The following is a 14607-nucleotide window of genomic DNA, read 5'->3' on the forward strand; positions in this document are numbered from 1 at the left end:
AAAGTCACCCTGGAGAATCTGTTTGATTCCTTTTGGGATATGAATGAGGGGAATTTCAAGATCAATGTAGGTGCTCTCCTTGACCTCATCTGCAGTTTCAAGGTGATAGAATCTGAATTCAATTTAATCTGAATCTTCCGATCAAGACAGTGCAGAGTTGAGATGTTCATTGATGTTATGGTTCAGACTTGGTATTTTTTTGTTCGTATGGACAGTGTAAGTTAGGGTTTAGGACTGGGATTGGAGAGATTTAGAGGTCAGGGGTCGTAAGTGAAGAGTCAGGGGCAGAAATCAGTGTTCAGGCCAAGATGGCGCCGAGCCACAATGTCCATCAATGTATTGGCTCACACTTAGTTGCTTTTATTTTTGTATGAAGGGATGATTTTGAGGGACAGAGTGGGCAGCCAAGGGCCAGGTTATGGTTTAGGGACAGGGATGAGGGGGAATGAAGAGTCAGGGGCAGGAGCCAGGGTTTTTGGAATTCAAATCTTTGCTCCACGGCAGTCGGCAATCCCAAAGATCAGGTCGGTAGGCACCGAGGAGACCAGCAATCACCAGGGCAGTGTATTCTGAATTGGAAATCCGTGCAGACTGGCATTACGAGGGACGGTGACCCTCCCCTCCCCATGTCATCTGAGACAGAGGACTATGCTAGTCTGAAAGTTGAGGACAGAGACACTTAGCAGATTCTGAGAAGACCAGCAACCCCCAGGTCATTGAATCTTAGGTTGGAAAATCTGTACAGGCAGGAGGCATGAATCCCTGGCCACTGGAGCCAGAGGTCAGCAAAGCTAAAGGCTGAAGTCCAGAGCTCAGTAAGTCTGAGGTACTGGCCCAAAGGTCGAGTCTGCAAACCCGAGTCAGAACTGGAGGTTGGAGACATAACGTTTGCAACTCTGAAAGTCCAAGGCCCTGGACTGGAGGCCCAGAGACAGCCTGTCTGTGTGTGTGAGGGAGCGGAGGGAGGGGAAGGGGCTTGTTCTGTTGCTGTTGTCTTATTTTGCTCTGTTGCTGTTACTGCTGCTCCTTGTGGTGTTCTGCTGATCATTGTGGGCATGCTGTGTCAACTCCAGAATGTGCGGTGACAACTTGCAAGCTGCACTCAGCACATCCTTGGGTGTGTTGGTTGCTCACACTTTATGGTTTAATGTAAATGCGACAAATAAATCTGAATCTGAATCAATGATTGGGGCGTTTGCATTGATATCTGTAATGTTTGATTCCTTGTTAAAATGAACTGAAGGATCTTAATTATGCAGAGGGAGCCACTGGGATGCTAGATGAGCTAAATTTTCATGGTGAAATTGATATACGGATTTCAGTAAGGCACTTGACAAGGTTCCCAATGGTATGCTCATTCAGAAAGTCAGGTGGCATGGTATCGAGGGAAACTTGGCTGTGTGGATTCAGAATTGGCTTGCTTGCGGTAGTAGATGGAATGTATTCTGCCTGGAGGCTCATGATCAGTGGTGTTTGGAGGAATGTTTTCTAGGACGCCTGCTCTTTGTGATTTTTATAAATGACTTGGATGAGGAAATGGAAGGGTGGGTTTACATGTTGGCAAATGACAAGAAAGTTGGTGGTGTTGTGGATAGTGTAGAAGGTTGTCATTGTGTAAGACGGGTCTTTGATAGGATACAGAGCTGGGCTGAGAAGTGACAGATGGAGTCAAATGTAGAAATGTGTGAAGTGATTCACTTTAGCTGTTTGATCTCGAAGGCAGAACACAAGGGTTAATGTTGGGATTATTAACAGTGTGGAGGAACAGAAGGATCATGCGGTTCACATCCATAGGTGCCTCAAAGTTGCAGCACAAATTGGTAGGGAGATCAAAAAAAAGGCATATGGTGTGCTGGTGTGGCCTTCATTAGTCAGGGGATTGAGTTCAAGGGCTATGAGGTAACGTTACAGTACTATAAAACCCTGGTTAGACCGCTCTTGGAATACTGTGTTCATTTCTGGTCTCCTCATTACAGAAAGGATGTGAACGCTTTAGATTAGGGGCAGTAGAGATTTACTGGGAGGCTGGCTGGATTGGGGAGCATGTCTTATGAGGATAGGTGGAGCAAGATCAGACTTTTCCCTTTGGAGGGGAGGATGAGAGGTATCTTAGTACAGGTGTACAAGAAAATACGACGCATAGACAGAGTGGACAGCCAGAGGCTTTCTCCCAGGGTGGAAATAGCTAATATAAGGGGACAGGACCTTAATGTGTTTGGAGGTAAGTATAGTGGGATGTGTATGTATATATATAGACACACACACACACATTGATAGGCTTCCGAAATGCACTGCCAAAAGTAATGGTAGAGGTTAGGGGTTTCTTAGAGACTTTTAAGATACTCTTATATAGGCACATAGATAAAAGAAAATGGAGAGCTATATGGGAGAGAAGGGTTAGATTGATCTTGGAATAGGTTAAATTCCACACAACATCGTGGACAGCAAGGCCTGTTCTATATTGTACTGTTCTATGTTCTGCGTTCTATGAAACACGTTGCTTGAAAGTGATGTTTCTGTTCTGGTTTCCCCCTTCGGAAGAAGGAGTACCCCTTGCCAGCCAATGTGTTTCAGTGTGGTGCTATTAATGCCAAAGTGAGTGTGTTCCATAATCTAGAAGATTAACCAGGACTGGTATGACAGGAATAAGAGATCAGGAGCTAACTCAACACTAATGTAAGATGTTTCTGGATTTGAAGCCCCATCTTTCCTCAAGAGAAGAGAAAGATTTTAACAAGACTTTTTGCAAAAAACCCAAAAGAACACATAGCAGATAGACAATAGCTAAAAGGTGCAGGAGTAGGCCATTTGGGCCTTCGAGCCAGGACCGCCATTCACTGTGATCATGGCTGATCATCCACTATCAGTATCTAGTTCCTGCCTTATCCCCATAACCTTTGATTCCGCTATCTTTAAGAGCTCTGTCCATCTCTTTTTTGAAAGCATCCAGAGACTTGGCCTCCACAGCCTTCTGGGGCAGAGCATTCCATATATCCACCACTCTCTGGGCGAAAAAGTTTTTCCTCAACTCTGTTCTAAATGGCCTACCCCTAATTCTTAAACTGTGGCCTCTGGTTCTGGACTCACCCATCAGCGGGAACATGCTTCCTGCCTCCAGCGTGTCCAATCCCTTAATAATCTTATATGTTTCAGTAAGATCCCCTCTCAGCCTTCTAAATTCCAGAGAATACAAGCCCAGTCACTCCAATCTTTCGACATATGACAGTCCCGCCATCCCGGGAATTAACCTTGTGAACCTACGCTGCACTCCCTCAATAGCAAGAATGTCCTTCCTCAAATTTGGAGACCAAAACTGCACACAGTACTCCAGGTGTGGTCTCACCAGGGCCCTGTACAGCTGCAGAAGGACCTCTTTGCTCTTATACTCAATTCCCCTTGTTATGAAGGCCAGCATGCCATTAGCTTTCTTCACTGCCTGCTGTACTCGCATGCTTGCTTTCAGTGACTGATGCACAAGAACACCTAGATCTCGTTGTGCTTCCCCTTTTCCTAACTTGACTCCATTTAGATAATAATCTGCCTTCCCGTTCTTACCACCAAAGTGGATAACCTCACATTTATCCACATTAAACTGCATCTGCCATGCATCTGCCCACTCACCCAGCCTGTCCAAGTCACACTGCATTCTCATAGCATCCTCCTCACATTTCACACTGCCTCCCAGCTTTGTGTCATTGGCAAATTTGCTAATGTTACTTTTAATTCCCTCATCTAAATCATTAATATATATTGCAAACAGCTGCGGTCCCGGAACTGAACCCTGCGGTACTCCACTGGTCACCGCCTGCCATTCGGAAAGGGACCCGTTAATCGCTACTCTTTGTTTTATGTCAGCCAGCCAATTTTCAATCCATGTCAGTACTCTGCCCCCAATACCATGTGCCCTAATTTTGCCCACTAATCTCCTATGTGGGACTTTACCAAAGGCTTTCTGAAAGTCCAGGTACACTCCATCCACTGGCTCTCCCTTGTCCATTTTCATAGTTACATCCTCAAGAAATTCCAGAAGATTAGTCAAGCACAATTTCCCCATGCTGACTCGGACCAACCCTGTTACTACTATCCAGATGTGTCATAATTTCATCTTTTATAACTGACTCCAGCATCTTTCCCACGACCGACGTCAGGCTAACCGGTCTATAATTCCCTGTTTTCTCTCTTCCTCCCTTCTTGAAGAGAGGGACAACATTAGCCACCCTCCAATCCACAGGAACTGATCCTGAACATATAGAGCATTGGAAAATGATTACCAATGCGTCCACGATTTCTAAAGCCACCTCCTTAAGTACCCTGGGATGTAGACCATCAGGTCCCGGGGACTTATCAGCCTTCAGACCCAGCAGCCTATCCAACACCATTTCCTGCCTAATATAAATTTCCTTCAATTCATCCATTACCCTAGGTCTTTTGGCCACTATTACATCTGGGAGATTGTTTGTGTCTTCCCCAGTGAAGACAGATCCAAAGCACCTGTTCAACTCGTCTGCCATTTCCTTGTTCCCCATAATAAATTCATCCGCTTCGGTCTTCAAGGGCCCAATTGTGGTCTTAACTATTTTTTTCCTTTTCATATACCTAAAGAAGCGTTTACTATCCTCCTTTATATTCTTGGCTAGATTACCTTCGTACCTCATTTTTTCTCTGCGTATTGCCTTTTTAGCTACCTTCTGTTGCTCTTTAAAAGATTCCCATTCCTCTGGCTTCCCACTCGTCTTTGCTATGTTATACTTCTTCTCTTTTATTTTTATACTGTCCATTACTTCCCTTGTCAGCCCCAGCCTCCCCTTACTCCCCTTAGGATCTTTCTTCCTCTTTGGAACAAACTGATCCTGCACCTTCCGCATTATTCCCAGAAACACTTGCCATTGCTGTTCCACTGTCATCCCTGCTAGGGTATTGTTCCATTGAACTTTGGCCAGCTCCTCCCTCATAGCACCATGGTTCCCTTTGTTCAACTGTAATACTGACACTTCCGAGTTTCCCTTCTCCCTCTCAAATTGTAGATTAAAACTGATCATATTATGGTCACTACCTCCTAATGGTTCCCTTACCTCGAGGTCCCTGATCAAATCCGGATGGAGTGCGTGTCGGAGAGTAACAATTTACTGGCTTCCATGCTTGTATTCTTCAGCACTATAGAAACCAACAGCCATCCCACTAAAAACTAGCAGCATGAGTGGAACTCACCAGAAACAGAAAAGTCATTCACACCCTCTGGGAGGAACACTTCAAGGACCTCCTCAATAGTGGATCGGTCTTTGTTCTGGGTGTTCTTGACTCCATCCCACAACAGCCTATCAAACGCAAACAACAGGAATTCTGCAGATGCTGGAAATTCAAGCAACACACATCAAAGTTGCTGGTGAACGCAGCAGGGCAGGCAGCACCTCTAGGAAGAGGTACAGTCGACGCTTCAGGCCGAGACCTTTCGTCAGGACTAACTGAAGGAAGAGTGAGTAAGAGATTTGAAAGTGGGAGGGGGAGGGGGAGATCCAAAATGATAGGAGAAGACAGGAGGGGGAGGGATGGAGCCAAGAGCTGGACAGGTGATTGGCAAAGGGGATATGAGAGGATCATGGGACAGGAGGTCTGGTAAGAAAGACAAGTGGGGGGGGGAACCCAGAAGATGGGCAAGGGGTATAGTCAAAGGGACAGAGGGAGAAAAAGGAGAGTGAGAGAAAGAATGTGTGTATAAAAATAAATAACAGATGGGGTACGAGGGGGAGGTGGGCCGGAAGTTAGATAAGTCGATGTTCATGCCATCAGGTTGGAGGCTACCCAGATGGAATATAAGGTGTTGTTCCTCCAACCTGAGTGTGGCTTCATCTTTACAGTAGAGGAGGCCGTGGATAGACATATCAGAATGGGAATGGGATGTGGAATTAAAATGTGTGGCCACTGGGAGATCCTGCTTTCTCTGGTGGACAGAGCGTCGGTGTTCAGCAAAGCGGTCTATCAAGCCAGTTTTGCCAACACACCTGACCAATGAGATGCAAAGGCCATACCCCAATTCAAAACTAAAAAGAACTTGGGACCAGACAGTGTCACAACAAAGTCAGTGTAGAACACACAGATATTTAATTTGGTCACCGACAAGTACTGTACCCTTTCTGTTGAATTTATCCGCCTGGTTATTTGGTTAGAACTACAACCCAAATTAGACTTTCAACATTTGTTGCGGTTACTTTACATTCTATATTCCTCTTGGTTAAGTGAACATTCTCCAATTTAGATTGACAATAGCTTAAAAGTTAACAGTAATCAAGAAATAAAGGACATGATTTCATTTTGTTCATATTCTTATTTAGTCTTCCCTCTCTACAAATATCATTGTTGTAGAACATTGAAGAGTACAGCACTGGACAGGCCACTCGGCCCATGATATTGTGCTGACCCTGATGCTAATTTATACTAAATTTTCTCCTCCTGTTTATCCTCCATATCCCTTTATTCCCTTCATATTCATGTGTTTATCTAAGAACCTCTTAATCTCCTCCACTGTCTCTGGTAACCCACTGCAGGCACCTACTACTCTGTGTAAAAAATAAATTGCCATTAAACATCCGCGATCCACCCCCAACCATTAAAGCACATCTGCTGGTGTCTATTTCTTTCCAGGGAATAGATTCTGACTGTCTACCCTACTGATGCCTCACATGATTTTAGAAACTTTGATCAGGTCTCCCCTTAGCTTTTGACACTCAAGGAGAACAATTCAAGTTTGTCCAGCTTGTCCTTATAGTTCATATCTTCTAATCAAGACAGCGTCCTGCTAAACCTCTTCCGCACCCTCTATAATGGGCTGACCAGAACTTTGTACAGTACTTCAAAGTGAGGTCTGACTAAATATTTATATAGCTGCAGCATGAACTCCTTACTCCTATACTCAACACCCCCACCCAATTAGGACAAGCATTCGATATGCCTTTTTTACCTCCTTTACGATTGTTTAATGTCATTTCCAGTGGACAAGGATAAAGGAGAACAAAATATTTGTTACTCTGGATCTGATACAACACAATAACAATAAACATACAATAAATATAAATACATAAGGTAGGTTATATACATAGATTGCACAGGAGTGTCTGTACATTAGATTTTTCAGTTATGTAGCCACTTTCAGTGAACTATGGATCTGGATCCAAGGTCCCTTGGTATTATGATTATTATTATTATGATTATGAGGACACACAGTCCTCTTTTATTGTCATTTAGTAATGCATGCATTAAGAAATGATAAAATGTTTTTCCAGAATGATATCATGAAAAACACATGACAAACCGACTTAAAAACTTAACAAAAAACACATAATTGTAACATATAGTTACAACAGTGCAAAGCAATACCGTAATTTGATAAGAACAGACCCTGGCACAGTAAAAGTCTTAAAGTCTCTCGAAAGTCCCATCAACTCACGCAGACGGTAAACCTCCAGCGCCACCAACTTGCCGGTGCAGCATCCCGGAAGCATCCGACCACAGTCCGACTCTGAGTCTGTCCGAAAAACTCTGAGCCTCTGACCAACTATTCGACACGGAGCACCGAGCGCCATCTCTGCCGAGTGCTTCGACCCCGGCCCCGGCAACAGGCGATATGCAAAGCCAAGGATTTGGGGCCTTCATCTCCGGAGATTCTCGATCGCACAGTAGCAGCGGCAGCGAAGCAGGCATTTCAGAAGTTAGTCCAGATGTTCCTCTGCGCTTCTCACGGCTGTATCCATCAAATCCAGTTTGTGCACGGCCCCTAGTTACAATTACGATATCATTTGGAACGGCTACGCGCGCTGCGTCGCTCCACCATCTTCTCCGTCTCTCCTTGCAATTAAAGGACTTACCATTAAATGTATACTTTCTTTCTCCTTTCATTTGACCTCCCAATGTACAACACCTCACATTTGCCTGAATAAGACTGTCCGCCTCTCCTCTGCCCATGTCCTACTGTTTTCTTTAATAACCCTTTACACTGCCCACAACTTCACCAATCTTGTTGTCATCAAAAAATTTGATAACCCACCATCTACAGTTTCATTGAAATCTTTGGTGTGTATCATGAACAGATGCCCCAGCACTGATCCTTGCAGAACACCACTGGTCACAGACTTCCAGCCAGAAAACAGAATTCCACCCTTACTCTGTCTTCTGTAAGTATGCCAGCTGGATATTTAAACTTGCAATTTACTCTAGATAACATGCATCATTATCTTCTAAATCAGTCTGCTGTGACCGACCGTGTCAAATTCCATACTAAAGGCCATGTAGATAACATTTTTATCACCTCCTTAATAAAACTCAGTCAAGTTTGTATGGCTTGATCAGCCCTGCAGAAAGCTATGCTGATTGTCCTTAAGGAGGCCATGTTTACCAAACGCGCATAAACCTCATCCCTCAGAATCCTGCCTAACAGTTTCCTTATCACTGGCCTATAATTACCGAGGTTATCCCTATTTCATGTTTTGTGCAAAGGCACAATATATGCCACTCTCCAAGACCTCACCTATCGTTAGTGAGGGTGCAAAGATCCTTGTCAAATACCCAGCAATCTCCTCACTTGCTTCTTTTAATATTCCTGGATATATGCTTTATGCCCTGGGGAGTTATCCACCTCAATGCTTTTCAGAAGGCACAGCACTTCCTCCCCTTTTATCTTAAAATATCCTAGATCATAAGCTGGCCCCACTCTGTTTTCACTATCCTCCAATTTCTTCTTCCCAGTAGATAGCAACATTAAGTTTTCATTTAGCATCTCAGCCACTTGCTCTGGCACCAAGCACAAATTCCCTGCTTTATCTATGAATGTATCGATTTTTTCCTTAGCTACCCTTTTTATTCTTAATACTAGTATAAAATGCCTCATGATTGTCATTGATCCTGCTCACCAAGGATATTTCATGGCATATTTTGACTTTTGTATTCACCTGCTTGAGCATTTTCCTGCTGTCTTTGTATTTCACAAAGGCCCAGTCTGATTTTAAATTCCTAATCCTTATGTATGTCATCTTTTCCTTCCTGTCTAAATTCAGGACCTCTTTGGCCTCTCTTAACTTACCACCCTTGTCCGCACTCCTTACCAGAAAATGCTGATTCTGAACTCTGGTTTTTAAACAACTCCCATGTCAGATGTGGACTTGTCTGACACCAGCTGCTCCCAATTGACACCCCTTACATACGTCTCCTTCTGCTGTAATTTTGCCCTCCCCAAATTTAGTACATTCCTGCCAGATCTGATTTTATCCTTTCTCATATTGCATTAAAACCTAATGAGTTGTGATCACTATTCCCAAAATGTTCATGCACGATCAGGTCTGTCATCTAGCCTGGCTCATTTCCCAAGACTAGTTCAGTATGTTCTCTCCTCTAGCTGGACTTTTCACACTGTTTCAAGAACCCCTCTTGGAAGCACTGAAGAAATCCACCTCATCTGAGATTCTTGTTTGTTATTAAGGAAGTTGCAATCAATACTGAGGGAGTTAAAATCCTCCAATATGACAACTCGGTAGTTACTGCACCATTCCATAATCTGCATATCTGTTCCTCCACCTCCCAGCGGCTTTTGAAAGGCCTAATCCCAGTGTAATTGCGCCTTTCCTCTTTCTGAGCTCCACCCAAAATGCTTCTGTGGGTGAGGTCCTCTGAGTACTGCTCTGACATTCCTGTGATCTTTGAAGTTAGAATATGCTGTTTAAAATACCATTCAAGATACAGTCAGGACACATTCCTTCATTTTAGAAATCCTATGTACTGAAACAAAATGCAGTTTAATGATTATAAATGTATTGAAAAATGACTAAAATTGCCTTCATTCTGGAAAGGGCTTTGGTTATGATGGTGGGATGGGGTGGAGAGGAAGTTTGCCAGGTGTTCATCTGAAAGTCTTAGATTTAAGAAGAAAACATGCAGCTTAATACCAAGGAAAAGATGACATCACAGACCATCCGTGATACACGATATACTCTAGTTATTCATCTAGGGAAAAAGCGTAGTTTTTCCTTGTAAGAAAACAATATAAAATATATTTTGGAATCATTGGTGTCAGACCATATTAAAACAATGACAGAATCACAATAAAGAAGAGAAAATCTGCAGATGCTGGAAATCCAAGCAACACACACAAAATGCTGGAGGAACTCAGCAGGCCAGGCAGCATCTATGGAAAAGAGAACAGTTGATATTTTGGGTCAATACCCTTCAGCAGGACTGGAGAAAAAAGATGAGGAGTCAGAGTTAAAAGGGAGGGGAGGAAGAAACACAAGGTGATAGGAGAAACTGTGAGGGGTGGAGGGGTGAAGTACAGAGCTTGAAAGTTGATTGGTGAAAGACATTACTGGGCTGGAGAAGGGGGAATCTAATAAAAGAGGACAGAAGGCCATGGAAGAAAGAAAGAAAAGGGGGAGGAGTACCAGAGGGAAGTGATGGGCAGACAAGGAGATAAGGTGAGAGAGGGAAAAGGGGGTAGAGAATAGAGGGGGGTGGGCATTACTGGAAGTTCAAGAAATTGATGCTCATGCCATCAAGTTGGAGGCTACACAAATGGAATGCAAGGTGTTGCTCCTCCAACCTGAGTGTGGCCTCATTGTGACAGAAGAGGAGGCCATGCTTGAGCATGTCGGAATGGGAATGGGAAGTGGAATTAAAATGGGTGTCTACTGGGAGATCCTGCTTTTTCTGGCAGATGGAGCATGGGTGTTCTGCAAAGCGGTCTTCCAATCTACATCAGGTCACACAGATATACAGGGAGCACCAGATACAGAAGGTGACCCCAACAGACTTGTGGGTGAAATGTCACCTCACCTGGAAGGACTGCTTGGGGCCCTGAATGGTAGTGAGGGAGGAGGTGTAGGGGCAGGTGCGGCACTTGTTCCATTTGCAAGGATGTGCCAGGAGGGAGATCAGTGGGGAGGGATGACTGGACAAGGGAGTCGTGTAGGAAGTGATCCCTGTGGAAAGCAAGAAGTGGGGTGGGGGTAGGGAAAGGTATGCTTGGTGGTGGCATCCCAATGGAGATGGCAGAAGTTCTGGAGGATTATGTGCTAGCCATGGAGGATGATGGGATGGTAGATGAGGACAAGAGGAACCCTATCACTGGTGGGGTGGCGGGAGCATGGGGTGAGGGCAGACCTGCATGAAATGTAAGAAATCTATTGTATCCTGTGCTCCTGGTGTGGCCTCTTCTATATCGTGAGAGCTAACGCAGATTGGGGGACTGCTTCGCCGAGCACCTATGCTCTGTCCGCCAGAAAAAGAAGGATCTCCCAGTAACCACCCATTTTAACTCCTCTTCCCATTCCCTTTCCAACATGTCCATGCACAGCCTCCTCTACTGTCATGATGAGGCCACACTCAGGTTGGAGGAGCAACATCTCACATTCTGCCTAGGTAGCCTCCAACCTGATGGCATGAACTTCAATTTCTCAAACTTCTGGTAATGAGCTCCTGCCCTCCTTCCTTCACCATTTCCCATCCCCTTTTCCCTCTCTCACCTTATCCCCTTGCCTGCCCATCACCTCCCTCTGGTGCTCCTCCCCCTCTTTCTTTCTTCCATTGCCTTCCATCCTCTATTAGATTCCCCCTTCTCTAGCCCTGTATCTCTTTCACCAACCAACCTCCATCTCTTTACTTCACCTCTCCCCCCTCCCAGTTTCTCCTATCACCTTGTGTTTCTTCCTCCCCTCCCTTCTAACTCATCTTTTTTTTTCTCCAGTCCTACTGAAGGGTCTCGGCCTGTAAGGTCGAATATATATATAATTTGTAATCCTTGCCATGATAGGGACATTTTAAACTCCAGTTCTTGAGGAAAAGTACATGAACAGGCAGCTTTTGTTGCAAAATAATGAGCAGAAACATGTAAGTGCACCTAATGAAGATTTTTCAACCCTGTAAAACAGTGAGGTGAAAAATAAACACCCTTCCAAATTCTTTGAGAGCTAACACTAATTACTTACTGTTGTTGACTTAATGATTAAGTGCATTTCACATTTGCTGCCGGCAAATAACAGAACTTAATGAGGGGGCTTGCTTCTGAGGTGTAAAGAATTATTGGCTGAGATTAATGCATCTGTCATCTGATTTTTTAAAAAATACTGCAGCATTTCTTGCTCAGTTCAGTGTAGAAAATGGAATTTCAGTGAAATTTATCAGAATAGATTACATTTTTAACTACTGCTCGGTTGCAAGGTAAGTTTGCCAAAATTTGACATTCCACTGCATGCAATGTTTAATTCAGCTTTCTTAAGAAGAATGCAATAGCAGGCAGTCATAAATGTACAGATGCTTTATGAAAGAAATTTGGAAGGAAAACACATTCTGGAAAGTTTTGTAGAATGATTTATAATTTTAATCCAAAGGAGTTATTAAATTTTAAAGTTACAAAAATTATTGCTATTTTTTCTCTTGATCATGGCTGTGAGAGTGTAACTAATTTATTTAATCCTGCTCAAGCTCTCAGGTCTATCTTCTGCCAGTCCCATAAAATTAAATGATCTTCCTCAATTTTTTTTTGAACTATGCTCCTAAACTGTAGAATTCAATACCTAAAACTATAAAGTATATAGACTTAGTTAACACAAACAAATACCAGCTCAGAATTTGTTTATTTAATCTTGCTTTTAACTAACATCTTTCTGTCATTTACATTTATTTTTAATTTTATTTTCATGTTTGCACTTTTCCCCTCCAATGTAAAGTACTGTGAACTACATTGCCTGTATGCAAAGTGCTCTATAAATCAATTATTATTATTATTACTAATGTTTTCTTCTTTATTTTCTTAAAGGTTATGTAGTAGTTGAGTTAGAAACACTAGCATTTCAATGAAAATTGATTGTTTAGGAGATGTCCCAAAGTAGATGATAAGGCATAAGTAATATGGTATTGCAGGCTACTGCAAATTACTTATCTATAGATCTTTGCAATTTCTAACAAAATAAATGATTAAAGGAGAAGTAAACTGTCCTTGTTTCTCATTTCCAGATGCTTCACTGAGATTAAAGTAGAGATTGAACCTGTAATTTCTGAGTCTGTTATTCTTGGTGGCATATCAAAAGACATCACAGGAGATCCATCGCCACGTGATATGGGTATTTTCAAAAGGTAACCTCACATCCCTGTAAATTCACATTAAAACTGGACCCAAACATTTACAAGAAAAAGCCCCATAAAGAGGAGTTCTCAATATAAAGCACTCTTAATTAGTGAATCTACTCAGAGGGTTTACAATAAATACTGACAGAGCATTATATAGAATGAGGATTAACTAAATTCCCAAAAGATAGTTGAAGCTCTGTGTGGGCAGGGCATTTATTTTAATATTTTATTTTGAAATTTAGTATCATGTTCTCTATGGTTCATAAGTAAATTTCTCAAACAAGCCAAAGAACTGACCATCATAAGGTGGAACAAAAGGCAACACAACCAGTGGTGGTTAAGGTGAACATTAAAAATTCATTGATATGATTTAAAGTAGGAAAGTTCAGCATGGTATCCTGAACGTTATTTATTTCTGCTTTACTGAAACAGATTGTCTGGTAATTATCAAATTTGTGTATTGCACTTTACAGTTAGCTGCTGAGTTTCAATTTAGCCCACACTTGGAAAAAAAAACATCAGTCGTAAATATTTGGGGAAACTTGATAGGGATGAGAATGTCCCCATGTAAATAGGTATCTACTTTCCCCTTTCATTGAACATTTCCAGGAAACCGTGAAGACATTGATAAAAGACAGGTCAAATTTACAATTCTCCACTCTCATCCCAAAGGCATTCTGGCCAACAGTGAGGCAGCTACTTTTTAATCAAGCCAGCTCAGACTAGAAAATACAACACAAATGCACACAAGGGAGAGGAGAGCTCTCTTGTTTTCCTGAGCTATTGGAACTTCTGGCAAAAATCTTCAAGAAAATCATATACAGCCACTTTAAATCCTTTAGGCTATTTCTTTGGATGCTATGATGATCCTGTGCAGCAGAACCCTTGCAAAAGTTCCAGGAGCAATATTTCTTAAACATAATACAAGCGAATATGTGAAATGATAAGGAAAAAAATATAAACATTCTTGCAGTCGCAAGTCAGGAAAACGAACCTTTCCCTGTACACATTATCTACCAGTAAAGAAAATAACCCATGAGATCAGCCACCCAGCTATCACTTCACTTGCAGAAGAGATTTATATGGTCTGCCTTTGTTTTACTGAAATAAATTCCATACTTAGCTGCCAAGAAGATATAAACAGTATGTGTCCTTGAAAGTTTGATGCTTCCTACTATGAATTAAGGACTGAGGTTGGTTTGCAGTGACTCATTCCTCAGCGTCTATATACTGTGCTATAACCATATGTTTTTCTTTTCTCAACATGTACAAGTTTCATTGCTGTTCAAATGGTAGGATCTTCAAATGGTACCAGAAGTACAACACTAACTCAGTTTGTTCACTTGCAAACAAAAACAGTATCAGGAGGACATGGCTAGTAATGTTTTTCATGCTTTATCTGCCATTCACACAATTACACATGCCAAGAAGGGTTTATTAGCCTCCATTAAAAACTGAAAACGCAAACATTTTCGGCAGGCCAGACAGTAACTGTGGAGAGAG

The 14607-nt window shown here is 42.5% G+C and overlaps 1 protein-coding gene across 2 annotated transcripts in view; it reads right to left on the reverse strand.

Moving 5' to 3' along the window:
* The window catches only part of LOC140204203 (probable E3 ubiquitin-protein ligase MID2), a 243237-nt gene that overhangs the window by 211230 nt on the left and 17400 nt on the right, over window positions 1-14607 (reverse strand). Inside the window, exon 1 of one of the 2 annotated variants that reach the window (XM_072270698.1) lies at window positions 5209-5289. The exons of the other annotated variant lie outside the window; for it this stretch is intronic. The gene's annotated coding sequence lies outside the window, so the exon portion shown is untranslated. Of the gene's footprint in view, window positions 1-5208; window positions 5290-14607 lie in introns of those variants that run through there. 2 annotated transcript variants of the gene reach the window in all.

This window comes from Mobula birostris, chromosome 10 (genome assembly GCF_030028105.1).
Source record: "Mobula birostris isolate sMobBir1 chromosome 10, sMobBir1.hap1, whole genome shotgun sequence".
Lineage (NCBI taxonomy): Eukaryota > Metazoa > Chordata > Chondrichthyes > Myliobatiformes > Myliobatidae > Mobula > Mobula birostris.